The sequence below is a fragment of the Carya illinoinensis genome, chromosome 1 (assembly GCF_018687715.1).
Source record: "Carya illinoinensis cultivar Pawnee chromosome 1, C.illinoinensisPawnee_v1, whole genome shotgun sequence".
In the NCBI taxonomy this organism is placed as follows: Eukaryota; Viridiplantae; Streptophyta; class Magnoliopsida; order Fagales; family Juglandaceae; genus Carya; species Carya illinoinensis.
The window spans coordinates 12,969,050-12,988,046 of record NC_056752.1 but is presented as its reverse complement, the minus strand read 5'-3'; the positions used below and the strand labels follow the sequence as shown (position 1 = coordinate 12,988,046).

Below are 18,997 nucleotides of genomic sequence, written 5' to 3'. Positions count from 1 at the left end.
GAAAAAGCCTTTCAAATTTGAAGCTAGCTGGAACCTACATGAGGAGTGTAGGAATCTCATCCAATCCAATTGAGTAACTAAGCCTTCTCAACAGAGGTTCTCTTTGAGTTCAGTTCAGAGGAACCTAGACAAGTGCAGGGGCTCTCTCATGCAGTGGAGCCAATTCTCTTTCCATAAACTTAGAAGGGACACTCAGTCTAAGATGAACCAGCTATCTTCCCTATAGAACTCAAACCTTGGCTCAAACACTACGGAAATCAAGAACCTTCAAAAGGATATTGACAGTTTACTAGTAGAGGAAAGTCTCATATGGCAGCAAAGAGCTAAGCAGAATTGGTTGAGAGATGGAGACAGGAATTCCAAGTTTTTCCACAGGTGTGCTAATCAAAGAAAACTTAATAATGAGATTACTAAACTAGCACTTGGGGATGGGAGTATTATCAATGAAATGGAAGGAATTGCTAAGGCTTTCTATCAGCACTATCAAACCCTTTTCTCGTCTTCAAATCCTACTAGTATTGATGGTTGCTTAAGTCACCTTCAACCTAGAGTAACAAAGGAAATGAACAGAGACCTTATGAGCCCTTTTACTTCTAAGGAGGTCAAGCAGGCATTATTTCAGATGAACCCTATGGGCTCTTCTAGCCCAGATGGTTTTTCAACCATCTTCTATCAATCTCATTGGGATGTGGTAGGTGGTGATGTCACTAAGGCTATTTTAGAGGTTCTAAATCATAGAGGGGAATTAGAGCCAATCAATGACACCTTTGTGGTTTTAATCCCTAAACTGAAAAACCCCCAAACTGTGATAGATTTTAGGCCCATATCTCTATGTAACGTGCTATATAAGATTGTATCAAAAGTGCTATCCAACAGGCTTAAGACCATCCTTCCCCAAATCATCTCACCTACATAAAGTGCCTTTGTGCCTTGCAGAATGATCCTAGACAATGTAATGGTAGCCTTCGAGACTTTGCATTCAATGAAAACAAAAGGGAAAGGGCAACAAGGTTTCATGGCTGTCAAGTTGGATATGAGTAAGGCATACGATAGGGTAGAATGAGCTTTTTTGAAGCAAGCCATGGAGAAGATAGGGTTCCACCAAAGGTGGATGTCTCTGATTATGAAGTGTATATCCTCAGTGTCATATTCAATCCTTATCAGTGGAGTTCCTAAAGCAAGTTATGGTCCCTCTAGGTGCATTCGACAAGGGGATCCCCTCTCTCCATACCTTTTTATTCTTGTCTCTGAAGTGCTAAGTAGCTTTCTATTTCATGTTGAAGATGTCAAGAATATTCATCCCTATCTCTCGAGGCAAACTGTGACGCCCCAAATCCCCATGCACGGACACGGAAAAATCGAGATATCCGAGTGATGACATCACGGGTCACCACCCTATCGACGAGTGCCAAGTGTGTGTATAAGCAACAAATGTGCACGAAGAAACACGCAGCGGATAACGAAAGTCATAACTAAGTACCAGAATTTTTCTTATTTAATACAAACCTGTTCAAAACTTATATATTAAAATATTACAAGATACAAATATTATTCAAAGCAACAACAAGATATTAACTTCAACTCAGACCTCCGGCAGAGCCGCATCCTCGGGCTCAGCCTCCTCCTCCTCTTCGATCCCTGCACCAAAATCTACGGTACCAAAAATTGTGCCACAGGTAAGTAAAATCCAAACACCACTAGATAAAAACATAATAAACTTCACAATATGCATGAAAGAATGCAAATGCTCACATCCCATAAAATCACATTTTTTCCACGCATGCCAAAATCCCATTTGGCCCAAAAAATGTATTCCTCGCCAACTCATGCCAAAAGTCTCATTTGGTCCAAAACATATCCTTTAAACATAACCTCACCATTATCCCCAATAATGGCCCAAAAACCAGACCGTCAGAGCACTGTAGGCGGGACTCTACCACCATCCCTGCTCACCATCATCCCTACACGAGCACCGTAGGCGGGAATCACAGGCGAGACTCTACTACCATCCCTACTCCACACCGTCCCTACACAAGCCTTTGACTCAAACCAGTCAGTCTAACCGTTCACATATACCATAAATCATTTCTCGCTTACCAGCATAGCTTTCATTTTTTAAACACATGTACATGCATGCAACTACACGAAAAACCTGGTTTTCCCTTTTTAAACATGAACATGCATGCACTATACAAAGCAAACATCAAGGCACAAATATTTTAAACAAATAACAATATCAACCAAACAACTCCGTCCTCAATCCATCCGACCCTCGAACTCCTCGGACTCAGTCCGGAATCAACCAACGAACAGTCAAATAAATATTGTAAGAGCAAAATATATTTAAATCTAAAAGTAGAGTTTGTAAAATACTTACAATGCTATATGGTATTTTTTGAAAACTCGCGGCGTTGCAAACGGCGGAAGAAAAGCAACGTAACAATGTAATTTACACTGTTGCCATGGGTAATAAATTACCCAATTTCAAACTGGGACAAACTAAGACCTAAAATTGATAGGGAATGGTCTTGAAATATTTATGAAGTTAAAGGAAATGAGTTTTGGCCGTGAGTGGTGGTGGAAACGGCGGAGGAAGCGGAAAAAGCTCAAATCGGAGTTGAGCTCCTGGGAGCTGCTCCGGCAATGGATCGAGGCTGGAAATGGGTGGTTTAGGTCGGCAAGAGGTGGGGGAAGAAACTGTGAAGAGATGGTGGCCGGAGGTGGTGCGACGACACTGGAATCAGTGAAAAATCGTGTGGCTTAGAGGAGCTCGTGGTGGCTAACGATGACTCGGATGGAGGTGAAACTTGGTGGGGATGTTCACCGGTGAGAGGGGAAGAAAACTGGGTGGGTGGTGTAGGCCACGCCACCGGCGAGTGGTGGTTCTGGGCTGCGAAAGCAACCGGCGACAGGGGAAAAATAGAGCAGGTGTCGTGACTTCCAGGGGCTCGTGGTGGCTAACGGCTGGTCCGATGGCTCTGAAAATTGGTGGGGATGATCTCTGGTGGGAGGGGAAGAGAATGGTGGGGGTGGTGCACTACACGGGGGTCGGACGGCGGCGCACCGGGTTGACAAACAGGCGGCGACAGAAAGAGAGAAAAGGGGCTGCTGTGCGTACGCGGGAGAGGAGGAAGAAGAAAGAAGAAGAAAAGGAAGAAAAAGAAGGAAAAAGAAAGAAAAAGGAAAAAGAAAAAGAGAAAAAGAGAAAAGGAAAGAAAAGATAAGGGAAAAGAAATGAGGTCTAGTCCTCACTTCGGAAACCAAAACAGATCCACCGAAAACGATTTTAAAAACCATAAAACGACTAAATAAATTAAACACAACATCAAATAAATTAAAAACCAATTAAAATACATTAATTTAAAATAAATAAATCAACATATTAATTAAATTAAAAATAACCCTTTAGTGAAAATACACGCAAAAGCAGGTCATCACACAAACTAAGCATTAACCATCTCTTTTTTGCATATGATAGTTTGCTCTTTCCAGGGCTAATGCTAGGGAGTGTGCAGCTCTTAATAGGATTCTTGGCATCTATAAAAAGGCATTTGGGCAGCAACTCAACAAAGCCAAGACTTCTATCTTCTTTAGTGCCACTACCAGGAAAGCTACTAAAGATTATTTCCTGAGCTTGGCTAGCACTCAATCCACTGCCTGCTATGAGAAGTATCTTGGTCTTCCTGCCCTCATAGGAAAAAATGCCCTCATAGGAAAAAACAAGACGTGCTGCATTTAAGGGTATCTTGGACAGGATGAGATGTAGCATCAGTAACTGGAAAACTAAATTCTTATCACAAGCTGGGAAGGAAATTTTATTGAAAGCTGTCATCCAAGCCTTGCCAACCTACTATATGGGAGTCTTCAGATTGTCCAAGTCTTTGCTTAATGAATTTAACTGAGTAATGCACCAATTCTGGTGAGGCCATATGAACCAAGAAAAGAAGGTGCATTGGATTTCTTGGAAACAAATGCGAAAAGCAAAAGGGGCGGGAGGTTTGGGATTCAGAGAATTTGAAAGCTTCAACATGGCATTGTTAGCAAAGCAAGGATGGAGACTCATCCAATGCCCTGATTCTCTGGCTTCCAGGGTCTTTAAAATAAAGTATTTTCCTAAGTTTGATTTCTTTCATGCCAAAGTGGGAGCAAGACCTTCCTTTATATGGAGGAGCCTTTGTGCAGCAAGAGGCCTTCTAGAAAAAGGTTCAATATGGAGGATAGGTAATGGTCAGGATACAAAAATATGGAATTGCAGGTGGTTGCCTCTACCCTCAAGCTTTATGGTCCAATCTCCTGTCCAGGTTTTGAATGTAGAAGCTCGAGTTGCTGAATTGATTAATGTGGAGACTAAATAATGGAATTGAGAGTTGGTTTTATCTATTCTTGGTGTAGAGGTAGCTGAAACTGTCTTTCAAATTCCTATAAGTGTTATTGGAGCCAGGGACAAACTGATATGGTTAGATACAAAGGATGGTCAGTTTTCAGTGAGAAGTGCTTATCATAAACAGAAGGAGCTGGTGGATTTGCAGAAGGGTCAGTCCTCACATCAGGCACTATGGCCTAAGAATTGGACTTGCTGTTGGAAACTTCAGATTCCAAATGCCACTAAAGTTTTCATGTGGAGAGCTTGCCTTAAGTCACTCCCCACTAGGTTGAATTTGTATAAGAAGAAAATTGTGGATTCCTCTCTCTGTCCTATATGTGGCAGGGAGGAAGATTCAACCACCCATGCCTTATGGAGCTGTCCATCAGCTATGGATGTGTGGAACCAAGGTCCTAAAGTTTTTCAAAAAAGCTCTAATAGTGCAATAGGCTTTAAAGACTTGGTGGAGCATTTTAATGCTAGTTCCAGCCATGACTTGTTAGCTTTATTCTCTATGACAAGTAAAGAAATATGGTAGAGAATGAACAATCTGCTCTTTGAGAATTCCTTTACACATCCCACCCAGGTTGCAAGGCAAGCAGTCAACTCCTTGGAAAACTTTAAGGCTGCACAACTTGGTTCAAAGAACAGGACCCAGTAGGTTCAAGACCAACTGTCGGTTTGGATTCCTCCTCCTGTGGACACTATCAAAATAAATTGGGATGCAGCTTTGAGTGTTGCTAACAACAGAACTAGATTTGGCTTGGTGGCTCAGAATCATGAGGGCTCTATTTTTGCAACTAAGAAGCTGTCAACAGTTGGTGTAATGGATCCCCTGTTAGCTAAAGCTCTTGGTGCACTTCATGTAGTTGAAATGGCTAAGGAAAGGGGGTGGCAATCTATTATCATGGAAGGTGACTTTCATATTGTAGTTCAAAGCCTTCAGAAACATACCGAGCAATGGGATAGTGTGGGTTTGGTCTTATAGGACATTAGAGTTTGGTGGTCTAATTTTAACAAGTGTATGGTGAGTTTTATAAGAAGAAGTGGCAACTATGTTGCTCACTGTCTAGCCAAGGAATCCCTTGAGCTAGCTAAGGATGTGGTTGAATTGGGCGTCAGCCCAGTTTTGTAATCTGTTTTCCTCCTTTGTTCTTTGGTATCAATATAGTATTGATGTTTTCCTAAAAAAAAAAAAAAAGTAATCTCTTAACTCTTACTTGACAAATTGCTAAATTTTTTATTGATTTTCCTGCTATCTTTGATGTTAAAAGAGTAAGATATTAGTGTTGAAATCTAAATTCAAATCATGGCTTGGTGAGTAATAATAATTTTCTATAGGTTCTAGTTGATATCATTTGTAGTGGTCTTTTATTTTATTTTTGTTTGAGGAAAACAAAGTTTTAAGTTTGGAGGTGTTTGGTGACTTGTATAATTTAGTATATTTGATCACCTCTTAACTTTAAACTATAATCTAGTTTTATTTATTTTTATTGATTTTAGACTTCATTGTTATAATTTAATTTTATTTCAGATATGAAGAAAATGAATATTTGAATGATTTTATCTTTGGAAGACCTTTGGTTTGACTTGGCAAAAGACATGCAACGCTGGGGTTATTTTGGCTTGAACGGCTAGAGAGGATTTGGATATACACGAGGGGGTAGATTTCATTTTGGCTTTAGAAGCCGGGATGCGAGACGCACGGTGAAGGAAGCATGAAGACGCAACATGTAACAAGGAGTAGCTAGGTTTGACTTGGCCGAAAGGATTTCATGCGGGATGCAAGAGAGATGAGTAGCTTTAATTTTTGACTTGGCATGCAATACTGGCCATTATTTTTAATTGATGGAAGAAGGAATGCGGGGCCTTTGGTTTGATTTGGGAGAAAGACGCATTAGTGAAATCCAAAATAAAATTCCCTCTCGAATGAAGACGCAAGACGCACGAAACTGGTGGGAGAATTAATTGCATTTTGGCTAGATTCTTGGAAGCACGTAAAACAAAATAAAAAATAAAAAAAATAAAACATAGAGAGAGAGAGAGAGAGAGAGAGAGAGAGAGAGAGTTGTAAATGTAATTTATATTTGTCTAGGATTAGATGCGCATGCTGTTAAGAATAAATGTCATCTTAATTGGATTCTAGGGCTACAGTGATCCAATAAGGATAAGTATTTGAATTGTAACTCTTATCAAATCTTGTTTGTATTATAAGATAAGAGTCAACAAGATTCCTATGTGTGTTTTGAGTCGAAGCATCAGTTGAAGAGACAAAGACACAAGTCTTATTGAAGAAACGAAAGCTAATCTGAACTTGATGCAATCCAGAAGAAGTAAGCCAGTCCAAGATGTTCGCAAGTTGTTAGAAACGTATCTGACTGGGATACTGAATAAATCTGTTAGCTGAGTCTTTCTCCAGATCAATTATAGCATTGCATATATATAGAGGAGTCGGCTGAGGGTTGAAAAAGATACTTGAACAACAACATTTACATTTATTGATAGCTTAAAGATCTAAACAAAACTTCAATTCAAGAGATCATGCAAGGGAAAATACCTGAGTGAAGGATTTTCCAAGAAGCTTAGTTTGTAGAATTAAGTGAGAACACACTCCAAGGGGGAGTTTTCACGTTCAAGATTAAACCACTGGAGGTTCCAGTAGAAAAGGCAATAATTGGAGAGTGTCAGAGGTTCTGACTACCTACTGCGGTAGAAGACAAGCGAGTCGCATGTCTTGAGTAAACGTGTCTAGTTACAAAGGTTTTGTAAACATTTTACTTGTAATACTCTCAACTAATAAATTGATTTTCCTAAGTTTGGTTGCCCCGTAGGATTTTACCTTTGATGAGTTCTTCAAAGGGTTTTCTTTCGTAACCAAATAGTGTGTTAAAGTAATTAATATATATTGGTTACTAATCGGTGCTAATAGCTTGTGTTAAGTGTTAAAGTGTAGAACCAAGAGTACTTGGTATTTTCAAGATGGAAATTTATTTATTTTTCTTGGAATGCTGGGTTCTAATTTCTATTGACGTAGAAAGGGATGAACGAAAACAGGGACACCATCTAGAGAGAGATTTGGAGAAAAAAGTGGAGAAAACTATGGACTGTGATGAGTATTTTTTAGTGTTCATTTTCCTCCATTCTTCTAAAAAAATATGATGAATTTGTTTATGTTGAATTTAATTTTTAGCATAAATTAAATTTTCTTTATTCTAGGAAAAGGTTGTAATCTAGTTTGCTTGCTTTTCTATGCTAATTAGTTGATTTTGATCTTATGATTTGCTATCGAAAGAGGAAATTATAGGATAGAACTTGGTTATTTCAACATAGGTAAATATAGAGATAAAAAAACTTATATGAATCTATGTAGTCTTAAAATCGTTAGTCTTAATATTTTCTTGCTTTATTAATTTGCATACTCTTGTGTAAAATGATGAACAAGAATATTTCCAATTGGCTATCGAAAGAGGCTTTTGGGTAAGTTTGGAGATTTGATAACAAACGTAGAGAATTAAATCCAATTAGTTGGATGAGTAAAGCATAATGAAGGATTAGGTGAAATCAATTTCTTAGAAGTTTTCTTTCTCATTAATTTGATCTTCGAACAATAGCTTTGTTTTCCTTTAAATAGTTTCTTTGAATTGATTTTATTTCAAATTACAATTACAAACAATCTTAGTGACTTTTTTTAAATAAAGTCGAGATTAGTAGAATTTTGATACTTGTCAAAAATAAGTTACCAATTCCTGAGAACAATACTCTTTTCATCACCTTACTATAAAACTATAATACTGTGCACTTGTAGTTTTACACCTATCATGAGCACCTTGTCTTTTAGTGGATAAATTGATTTTTTTTCTTTTTAAATAAAAATAGTTGAGAAAAATAAAACAAAGTTAAACATAGGAAGTTAACTCACAATAAACATTTCAGCACCATCTTTCTTGGTATATCAATTCTACGCCAAACAAAGAGGAAGTTAGAGAGGGATTGAGATCTTAAAGGACCGCCAAATCCTTTATTATGTGAAAATCAATACTATTACTACCTGTTATGCTCTCTTTCTCTCACGATAGATAAACATATGCATTTTCATGAAAATCAACACTCATTCTGTTGCCAAAAAGGGGAGCACTTTGCTCTCTATAGTGCTCGTTGGGGAGCGAGCATCACGCTCTCCACGAGTTGGCCAGCACTTTACCTTTCAGTGGTGCTCACCTAGGGGCGAGCGCTTCTACCTTTCACACTGTATTCCACAATGCTCACCTAGAGTGAGCACTCTTGCTCTTAGGATGCTCACCTTAAGGGCAAGCACTTTGCCTTTCACGAGAAGCGAGCATTTTGCTTTCCCCGATGCTCACTTGTGGGTGAGAACTCTTGTTTTATTATAGACAAACAAGTAAATTTGATATACTCCACACATACCTAAGTTGCCTTGGTCATAATTTTTGTGGCTATGCAATCTAGAGCTTTCTTTGCATTATCTCCAAATGAAGACAATGTTAAAAATGGTTCAGACATTTACCCCAAAATTTTTTTAAAAATAGTTTTGTTTAACAAAATAGTATAGATAGTTGCACACAAGCTCTCCCCAAAAGTAGAGCTGTATTTGTTAAAAAATGAAAGAATTTGACACCCAAGCAACAAAAGAAGTTAGCCCTTACCACCTATTGCACGATGAAACTCAACCAATAAGCAAACCTAAGGCTAATAGAAAAGTTGGGTTTAGGGCTATCTAAAAAAGCAACACAAAAGCTTGAAACACAAAGAGTAGGATAGGATTGGAATAGGATCCAACCACCATGAATCTCCTAAGCTAAAATCACAAACAAAAAATAAAGTTCAAATGAAACACACCCAAAAACAAAAGCAGAACTGTGATCCCCACAACCCACAGAAATGTAAATCAACACTACACCTTGGAATATCACAGCACTGTGAGAGAGATTTTACAACACTCCTACTCAAGCCAAAGAACACGTTAGTTATAAATATATGACCAGAAGAAGCGCCATCACTTGGGCTGACCTACAGATGCAGTAGCGATGTAGTGTTCGGGGATGTGAAGCTATCCCTTCAATCTGACAAAGATGTGAGGCACCTCTATTCGACCAAATCAAGGAAGCCAAACATGGTAAGAAGGCCTATGGAAATGGACATCCGTCAACTAGTCCCTTTGAAGAATTGTTCGATTGTAGGTGAGCTAAAAGCATGCAAAACTGATCCGATTTGAACACCCGATGGATAAACAATAGGATCGAGGAGTCAATGGGTGAGTTCTATTGATTAGAAGGGAAAATTTTGGTGAAATCTTGCAAAAGCCATAGAGGGAAATTTGGTTTTGGTGAAATATTGCAATAAAGGGGAAATCGGTTTCAAAGGATCTAAACATGATAGAGAGGGGGTTTCTGCTTGGGTGAGAAGGGGCCAGATGCAATCAAAGGGACAAAATGGGAATACCAACAAAATGACTAGAAATGACAGCTATTAGCAATAGAGGTGTACACAAACCACAGAAACCGACCGTAACTGACTCCAACCGGCTGTCAGAGTACGGAACTAGCAAGACCAATGGAGAACTGGTCAGTCGACGGCATTATATCAAAACTGATGTTGGCCAGTTCAGTCCGAATTTGAAGTTGAACCGGAACACTGAACCAACTGATGATATAACTTATATATTTTTTTAAATTATACATATATAAAATGATGTCATTTCACTTAAGTGAGTGAAATGGTGTCATTTAGAGAGATCTGTTTGAAAATATATATATATATACAAATGGTTCCGGTACCATTTCAACCTAGGGTTTAATAACCCCTAGGTCCCTCCCCTTTCTTCTCTTCCAAACTTCCACATCAACGCCTCCAGTGCTCCACTACCACGATCCATAGTGCATCAATGATTTGTCATGGTGTTGTGCATCTACATCATTGAGCACAATTCTAGTTCTAGCTGAGCATAGTGCATCATCACGCAGTGAGATAGTGAAACCCCACTCCAAGTGGCAACCGTAGTCCATCCCAATCGTCTCGGCTTTGCCCACTACATCATCTTGGCGTCACATAGCCCCCACTCCAAGTGCCCACCACGTGACGCCGTCACCGTCACCACTGTCTCCTCTCCCATTTTTTGAGGTGTAGTTTTTTCTCGACATTTTTATTATTTAACATGATGTATTTATTATATTAAATTATTTTTCATATTATTTGTTGTCTATTTCTAAGAATCTAATGAGTTCATTGTTCATGTACAGGGATTGACAAATTTTTTATCTAATTTTTGCACTATGAATAGTAATCTGACACAGATCTAATTCTCACTATTTGTGTTACTAACTTACTAATAGATCAAATTATTAATATTGGGTGCTGATTTAATAATTGTATTGTAAAATTATTTTGAAATAAATTGTGAGGTTGATGAGCGAAGTAAAATCTAGATTAGAGTCTTAGAATTCTGATGTTTGCCATGTTGCAAACTAACTGCTATGTAATTGTGTTGATGTTTGACTTTGTTCTTTATTTGTTTTAATTTTTTGTATTTTGTAATTAATTATGTATTTAATTTTTCACATGTTAAGATGGATTCTTCATCAAGTCCAATTGATCTTGATTAGAATGAACAAACTATTAATTTGGGAGATACGCAAACACCAAAATCCCAAAGTGCCTCTAATAGTATTAGTTGTCTAGTTCCTAAGAAATGGAAAGAAAATAATCTGTCAATTGTTTGGAATCATTTCACAAAGGTCGAGGGTTGTCTCATAGATGATCCTAAGGCTAAGTGTAATTATTGTGACAAGATGTATGCTTGCCATTTAAAGAGGAACGAAACTTCCACCATGCAAAACCATTTGCCTTCATGTCCTAAAAATCCTCATAAACATGGGTTTTCGGATAGGGACCAAAAAATATTGACAAGTGAGGCAACACCTGAGGAGGGGGTTGGAGAGAGTGATGGTTGTACATTAAGGAGTCTTGTAACCCACAAATATAGTGAAGATGTTGTGAGGTTGGCGATTACAAAGATAGTAATTATCGATGAGATATCATTTTAGAGTTGTTGAATGACATGGATTTAGAAAAGTGTGTTGGTCTCTTTAACTTCAGTTTAAAGTGTCATGTCGTGTTACAGTTGCAAGAAATTGTATGAATTAGAAAATGAGAAACTTAAAAAAGTGTTTAAAGATGGTGGTATAGGGATTTTGTTGACAACTAATATATGGTACGTGGACATCGGTACAGAATTTGAATTATATGTATCTAACTACATACTTCATTAATAAGGATCGAAAAATTGTAAAAAAAATAATCATTAATTTTTGTTTAATTCCTAATCATCAAGGGGATACTATTGTGAGATATGTTGAGTCGTGCTTGCCTGATTGGAGCATTGATAGAATATTTACTGTAACTATTGATAATGCAAGTTCAAATGATACTGCAAGTTCATATTTGAAACAGTTTTTTATAGGGAATGTGTTGGGGGGTAAGTATATGCACATGAGATGTTGTGCTCATATATTAAATCTTATTGTGAATGAGTTTTTGAATAGTGTAGTGACGCCATCACAATGGTTAGAAATGCAGTTAGATATGTGCGATCCTCCCCAACAAGATTAGACAAGTTTAAGAGATGTGCAAAAAAGGAAAATGTTATGTCTTGAAGTACAGACACGATAGAACTCAACTTATATGATATTGGAGGTGGCTGAGAAATTTTAGAAGGCTTTCAAGTAGATGGAGGGTGAGGATTATAATTTGCTCTTTTACTTTGATGATGGGCACATGTGGACTCTAAAATCTAGGGAGTCAGAGACAGTGTGAGTGTTTGTTAAATTTTTAAAAATATTTTATGATGCCACTAAAAGATTTTCTAGGTCTTTATATGTGATAGCCTACACTAGTTTTCTCAAGATTTGTGATCTCAAAAATGAGTTGATTATTGATGAAGTGTTATAAATGCATAATTAAGTTATTTTAGTGAGTGATTTATTACATCAAAGAATGGTTGAACACTTAATTATGCATCAAAATTTTAACACTTAATGGAAAATTTATTGATGATAATATTTTGCACATCAAAGTCTCATATTTGCTCTTGAAATACTTAAACTATAATATCATTTCATTTATATATCATAGGGCATTTATGGAAGGAAAGAAAGAATGGGACCTATAAAAAAATAAAAGAATTGATTATGGTCAAGTAGGAATCTCATCTATGAGGCAGCACGTGGAGACCCTTGGACGGCTGGAGCAGAAAACTTACACATGCAGCAGACCAGCCTTCGGACAGCACTCACACCCATTCACACATGCAGTAAACATGCAGACCGGATTCACACATGCAGGAGCACATCACACATGCAGAAAAGTGACACAGCTGGACTCACACATGCACACATGCAGACCAAACTCACATGGACAGCACAAAACCTGCACGTTACAGAACAAAACTTACACATGCAGCAACAAACCCACTCGGACAGCACTCATTCGAAATGCACACATGCAGAAAACGTGGGACTAGCTCACACATGCAGGACAGCAACCAACTCACACATGCAATACACATGCAGAAGGAGATCACATGGAACATTCGGACGTGCAGCAGGTCAGCAGAAGAGAAAAAAAAAAAGCAGCTTCAACTTTGACAGAACAGGAGCATATCACGTGGAGCAGCAGAATCATTCTTCTTTCTTTTTCGGATGGCTTTTCTTTACATCTTGTTTGCTACAGAGTAGAAGAAGGGTAGAAGAGGAGTAGAAGAGGGGGGTTTCTAGGGGATTTTTCTTGCTTTGTTTTCAGGACAGTGCAGTAGCTTAGCTTGTTTTTATTGTTTCTTTCATTTTCGTTTGGCTACAGCAGTAGCTTAAGCTTGTTTTTATTGTTTCTTTCATTTTCATTCGGCTACAGCAGTAGCTTAGTTTTGAAGGTTTTTTTTCTTGCTTTTCGTTCAGAACTGGAGTAGATAGTGGAGCATTTATTTTCTTACTTTTTGTTTAGTAGCATAGGCGGCTGGTTTTGGCTGTTTCTTACTCTTTTCTTTTCAGTTTCAGCATTAGAATAGCAGTAGGGCAATCTTGAATTTTATTTCTTTCCTTCTCGTTTAGAGAGGCAGCTGGTATTTAGTCTATTTTGCTCTCTGTTTTTCGTTAGCAGCAGCAACAGCATTAGATTAGTTGTTAGTTTTTCTTCCTTTCTTTTCGTTTGGTAGTTTTCTTTTCATGTCATTTTCTTACCTCACTTTCGTTCCAGATGAGGCAGCAGAGTAGAGTTTTAATTTTTTTCTTTCAGCTCTTTAGTTTATTTGTTAGGTGGGCAAAGTTTTTACATTTTTTTGGTTTGTTGAGCTGCGTCTTCATTTCTCTTCTGGGTTGTTCTTCATTTTATTTTCTGCAATTTACATTTCAGTTTTCATTTTAGTGTTTGTTTTCCTGCGGGCAGTGGCAGCATCTCTAGGATTTATTTCATTCGGATATTTTCTCAGATTTTGTCATGACTCAATTTAGATTTATTTTTACAGCTAGAAACATCATATGTAGCTAATTTTAGAAACTTGGGTTGTGGAATGAGATTTAATTTATTTTAGGTTCTAGTTTAATGCAATATTTTATGGTTGAATGTTGATTTCACTAAGTTACTAATTGGATTTAAATTGAAAATAGATTGAAGCTCTTGCTCTTGTTTTGTTGTTGACGTAAGGCACAACAAAAGCTTGAAAATTATCAAGACTTCTCTCAGTTGTTTGTTAATGTGTGTTTGACTAGTAAAGTAGAGAATTCCTTAGGAAAATATTGCAAAACTTAAACTTAACTTTTTATCTTCCGATTAGCAATGCCTTGATTGAATTGTTAATCGAGAAAATTATCTAGAATCCGAAATAAAAAGGGTCTCATACCCAACCTAAGTGTTCGTTAATTTGTTTTTTTTAGAAACTCTAATGTCAACTTCGATTATCTTTTTGCATTGCATTTGAATTTTATTTTCATCTCTCATACTTGATTCATTTGTTACTCACAAATCTCTTATTCGCTTTGATAACCCATTGTCCTTGTGGAATACGATCCTGAACTTATCCTTGATACAACTTGACACTTCTACACTTGGAAGCACATTCGACCACGAGTCAAGTTTTTGGCACCGTTGCCGAGGACAACTGGTGCTTATTAGAGCATTCCTCTACTGCTGAGAGGACGTTGTGGAGCTGTGAACTTTTTCACAGCCTGGGTGACATCTAATCTTTTTCCCTTCTCCATGTTTATTTTTCATGGTCTTTGATTATCTGCTCTTGTTTGTATGACTGGTTGGACTAGAGACCATACATCTCGACTGTTTAGGACAGAATCATTGACATCTTTTAGCTCTGCATCATCTTCTGTTGAATCATCATCAGACACTGATAACATCATGGCTGAAAATGAGCATCATGATATGGAAGTGGAGAATCCAAACAGGACTCTTGGAGAATATCTTCAGCCTGTTAGGACTAGCACACCTTCTTGCATCATTTTACCTATTAATGCAAATGCTTTTAATTTCAAACCCGGGATGATTCCATTGTTACCACACTTGCATGGTATGGAATCTGAAAACCCCTATTTGCATATCAAAGAGTTTGAAGAAGTGTGTTCAACATTCATGGATAGAACATGCACTGATGAGGTCAAAAGATTGAAACTATTTCCATTTTCCTTAAAAGACAAGGCTAAGACATGGTTGAATTCCTTAAGACCAAGATCCATTGGGACTTGGCAAGAAATGCAAACTGAATTTTTAAAGAAATTTTTTCCCATGCATAGAACCAATGCCTTGAAAAGACAGATCATGAATTTTGGCCAAAAGGATGTGGAAATATTTTATCATTGTTGGGAACGATTCAAAGACCTTTTAAATGCATGTCCTCATCATGGATATGAGAATTGGAGGATCATTAGTTTTTTTTATGAGGGGTTGCAACAAAAAATGAGACAATTTGTGGAGACCATGTGTAATGGAGTGTTTTTTTAATAAAGAACCTGAGGAAGCTTTTGAATATTTTGATTATCTAGCTGAAAATGCATAATCATGGGATACATCTGATGTTCATGATAGGTCGGAAAGTTCAAGGACAATTTCAGAGGGTGGGAAATATAATCTGAGAGAAGTAGATGATTTGAATGCTAGGTTGGCTATGATTTCTAAGAAATTAGAAACTATAGAAATGAAGAAAGTGAATGAAGTACAAGTTGTACCTCAGATTACCTTGAGCTGTAATATTTGTGAGGGCCAAGGGCATTCAACTAATGATTGTCCGACCATTCCTGCCTTTAAAGAAGTTCTCTTGGATCAATCTAATGCTGTTAATATGGTTGCTAAATCTTTTTCAGATCCTTATTCCAACACTTACAATTCGGGATGAAGAAATCACCCTAATTTCAGTTGGAGAGGTGAAAAAGCTGCTTTACCTGCACCCAACATAGCTGGTCCTTCACAAATTGTACCCTACACTACTCCAGGAGGTCCAGGACCATCTCAATATGCCAACCACATGGTCCCAGCTCAGAAAAAGAACCTTGAAGACAATTTCCAGCAATTATCCACCAACTTCCAGCAGCTGTCCACCAATTTTCAGCAATTCATGCAAAACCAAGCTGCTATCAATAGTCAAAATTCACAAGCCATTGCTGAGATTCGAGGGTCAGTCACAAGGTTGACTACAACCATGAGTGCTCAAGAGAAAGGGAAGTTCCCTGCACAATCTCAGCCTAATCCCCAAGGCCAAAACCACCAATTTCAAAGTGTGGCAGGAGATTCAAATGTCAAGCAAGTCAAGGCCATTACAACCTTGAGAAGTGGTAAGGTGATTGGCATTCTAGCTCAAGAGGTAGAAAAGAATGGTAACACTTCTAAACCTCCTTCTGAAAATGAGGCACCTGATCTTTTGGAATCTGAAAGTGTCCCACGCACTACACTTGCACCTTTTCCTCAAAGGTTAGCCCCTTTGCACAAAGATAAGCATCACGCTGAAATTCTTGAAATTTTTAAGCAAGTTAGGATTAATATACCATTGTTAGATGCTATTCAACAGATTCCTCCCTATGCTAAATTTTTAAAGGATTTATGTACCGTAAAAAGAAAATTGAATGTGCAAAAGAAAGCTTTTCTTACTGAGCAGGTTAGTGCTATTATCCAAACCAACACTCCTTCCAAATACAAGGACCCAGGATCCCCTACCATAGCTTGCATGATAAGGAGCTCAAAAATAGGTCAAGCATTATTAGACTTATGTTCAAGTGTGAACTTATTGCCTTATAATGTTTATGTTCAACTTGGATTGGGTGAGTTGAAATCTACTTCTATCACATTGCAGTTGGCTGATAGGTCTATTAAGATTCCAAGGGGTGTTGTGGAAGATGTTTTGGTTCAAGTAGACAAATTCTACTATCCAGTAGACTTTGTCGTACTCGACATGCAATTGACTAATCATTCTACTTTCCAAGCACATGTTATCTTAGGAAGACCCTTCTTGGCTACTTCTAATGCACTCATAAATTGTAGAAGTGGAGTTTTAAAGTTGAGTTTTGGAAATATGACCTTGGAGCTAAATATTTTTAATCTTTGCAGGCAACCGCAAGAAGTTGAAGAAGTTCATGAAGTGAATTTGCTGAAAAATTTCATTGATGAAAATTCTGCACATTACTTTCAACTTATTGATTCTTTAGAGGAATTTGAAGAAGATTTAAAAATATTTGATAATGTTAATAACTCATCTCTTGGTTCCTCAATAGGTCAGCAAGTTACACCACCATGGAGGCCAAAATTTCAACTTCCACCATTGACATCAACCCTCAAGCCTTCGGAGGAGCAATCCCCAACTTTGGACTTCAAACCTCTTCCATTGGAGTTGAAGTATGCTTTCTTAAGACCACAAAGCACCTTCCCTGTGGTAATTTCTTCTCACTTAACTAGTGAACAAGAAGATAAATTGCTAGAGGTCCTTAAGAAGCATAAAAAGTCTATTGGGTGGACAATGGCTGATATAAAAGGTATAAGTCCATTGGACTGTACCCATAGGATTTATTTAGAAGATGATGCAAAGCCTTCTAGGGAAATGCAAAGAAGGTTGAATCCCACAATGAAGGAAGTGGTTAAAGGTGAGGTGTTGAAATTACTTGATGTGGGTATCATTTACCCCATCTCAGATAGCAAGTGGGTAAGTCCTATCCATGTAGTTCCAAAAAAATCTGGGCTTACCATTGTTAAAAATGAGCAAAATGAATCGATTCCCACCATAATTCCTACTGGTTGGCGCATGTGTATAGATTATAGGAAGTTGAATGCCGCCACTAGGAAATAGCACCAGAGAATCAAGAAAAGACCACCTTTACTTGTCCTTTTGGTACTTTTGCTTTTAGGAGAATGCCTTTTGGTTTATGCAATGCACTAGCAACTTTTCAAAGATGCATGCTTAGCATTTTTAGTGACATGATTGAGAACACTCTAGAAGTGTTTATGGATGATTTTTCTATATTTGGTGATTCATTTGAGAGTTGTTTAACCAATTTACAAGCTGTTTTGGCCAGGTGTGAAGAGAAGCAATTGCTACTTAATTGGGAGAAGTGCCATTTCATGGTACAACAGGGCATTGTTCTGGGACATATTGTTTCATCTAGAGGACTTGAAGTAGATAGAGAAAAAATTGAGTTGATTTCTAAACTTCCTACACCTAAGTCAATAAAAGACATTAGATCTTTTCTTGGGCATGCGGGTTTTTATAGGAGATTTATCAAAGACTTTAGCTCTACTTCTAAGCCTCTATGTAAGCTATTGATGAATGATGTAAAATTTGATTGGACACCCGAGTGTCAAGAAGCTTTTTGTTGACTTAAAACTTTGCTAACCATTGCTCCTATTCTTCAACCTCCTGATTGGTCACTTTCTTTTGAAATCATGTGTGATGCAATTGATTTTGCTATAGGAGCTGTTCTTGGACAGCGTAGAAACAAACTTCCTTATGTCATTTACTATGCAAGTAAAACTTTGAATTTTGCTCAAAAAAATTATTCTACTACTGAAAAAGAATTACTTGCTGTGGTATTTGCTTTAGAGAAGTTTCGTGCATATATTCTTGGTTCTCCTATAGTCATCTTTACTGACCATGCAGCTCTCAAGTATTTATTGACAAAGAAAGATGCAAAACCAAGGTTGATTAGATGGATACTTTTACTCCAGGAGTTCAATATTATCATCAAGGACAAGAAAGGAGTAGAGAATGTGGTAGCCGACCATTTGTCTAGGCTCACAGTTGATGAAACTGAACAACCGACACCTGTTCTTGATTCTTTTCTTAATGAACATCTTATGTTAGTTGAAAATTTGTCTTGGTTTGCTGATATAGTAAATTTCTTGGTGACAGGACAAACACCACCTCATTGGAGCGCTCAAGATATACGAAAATTCATGCATGAGGTGAGATCGTTCTTCTATGATGATCCTTACCTTTTCAAGTATTGTTCAGATCAAATCATTAGGAAGTGTGTGCCCAATGATGAAATTTCTGGTGTCTTAAATTTTTGCCATACGGAAGCTTGTGGTGGGCATTTTTCAGCCCACAAAACAGTGGCCAAAATTCTTCAAAACGGATTT

General features: G+C 37.6%; 1 non-coding gene across 1 annotated transcript; it reads right to left on the bottom strand.

The window, feature by feature from the left end:
• Nucleotides 1-15,177: 15,177 nt before the first annotated feature.
• LOC122293770 lies at nucleotides 15,178-15,285 on the bottom strand. The gene has a single exon (XR_006237358.1). It is a non-coding gene; the product is annotated as a small nucleolar RNA R71 (small nucleolar RNA).
• Between the last annotated feature and the right edge of the window lie 3,712 nt (nucleotides 15,286-18,997).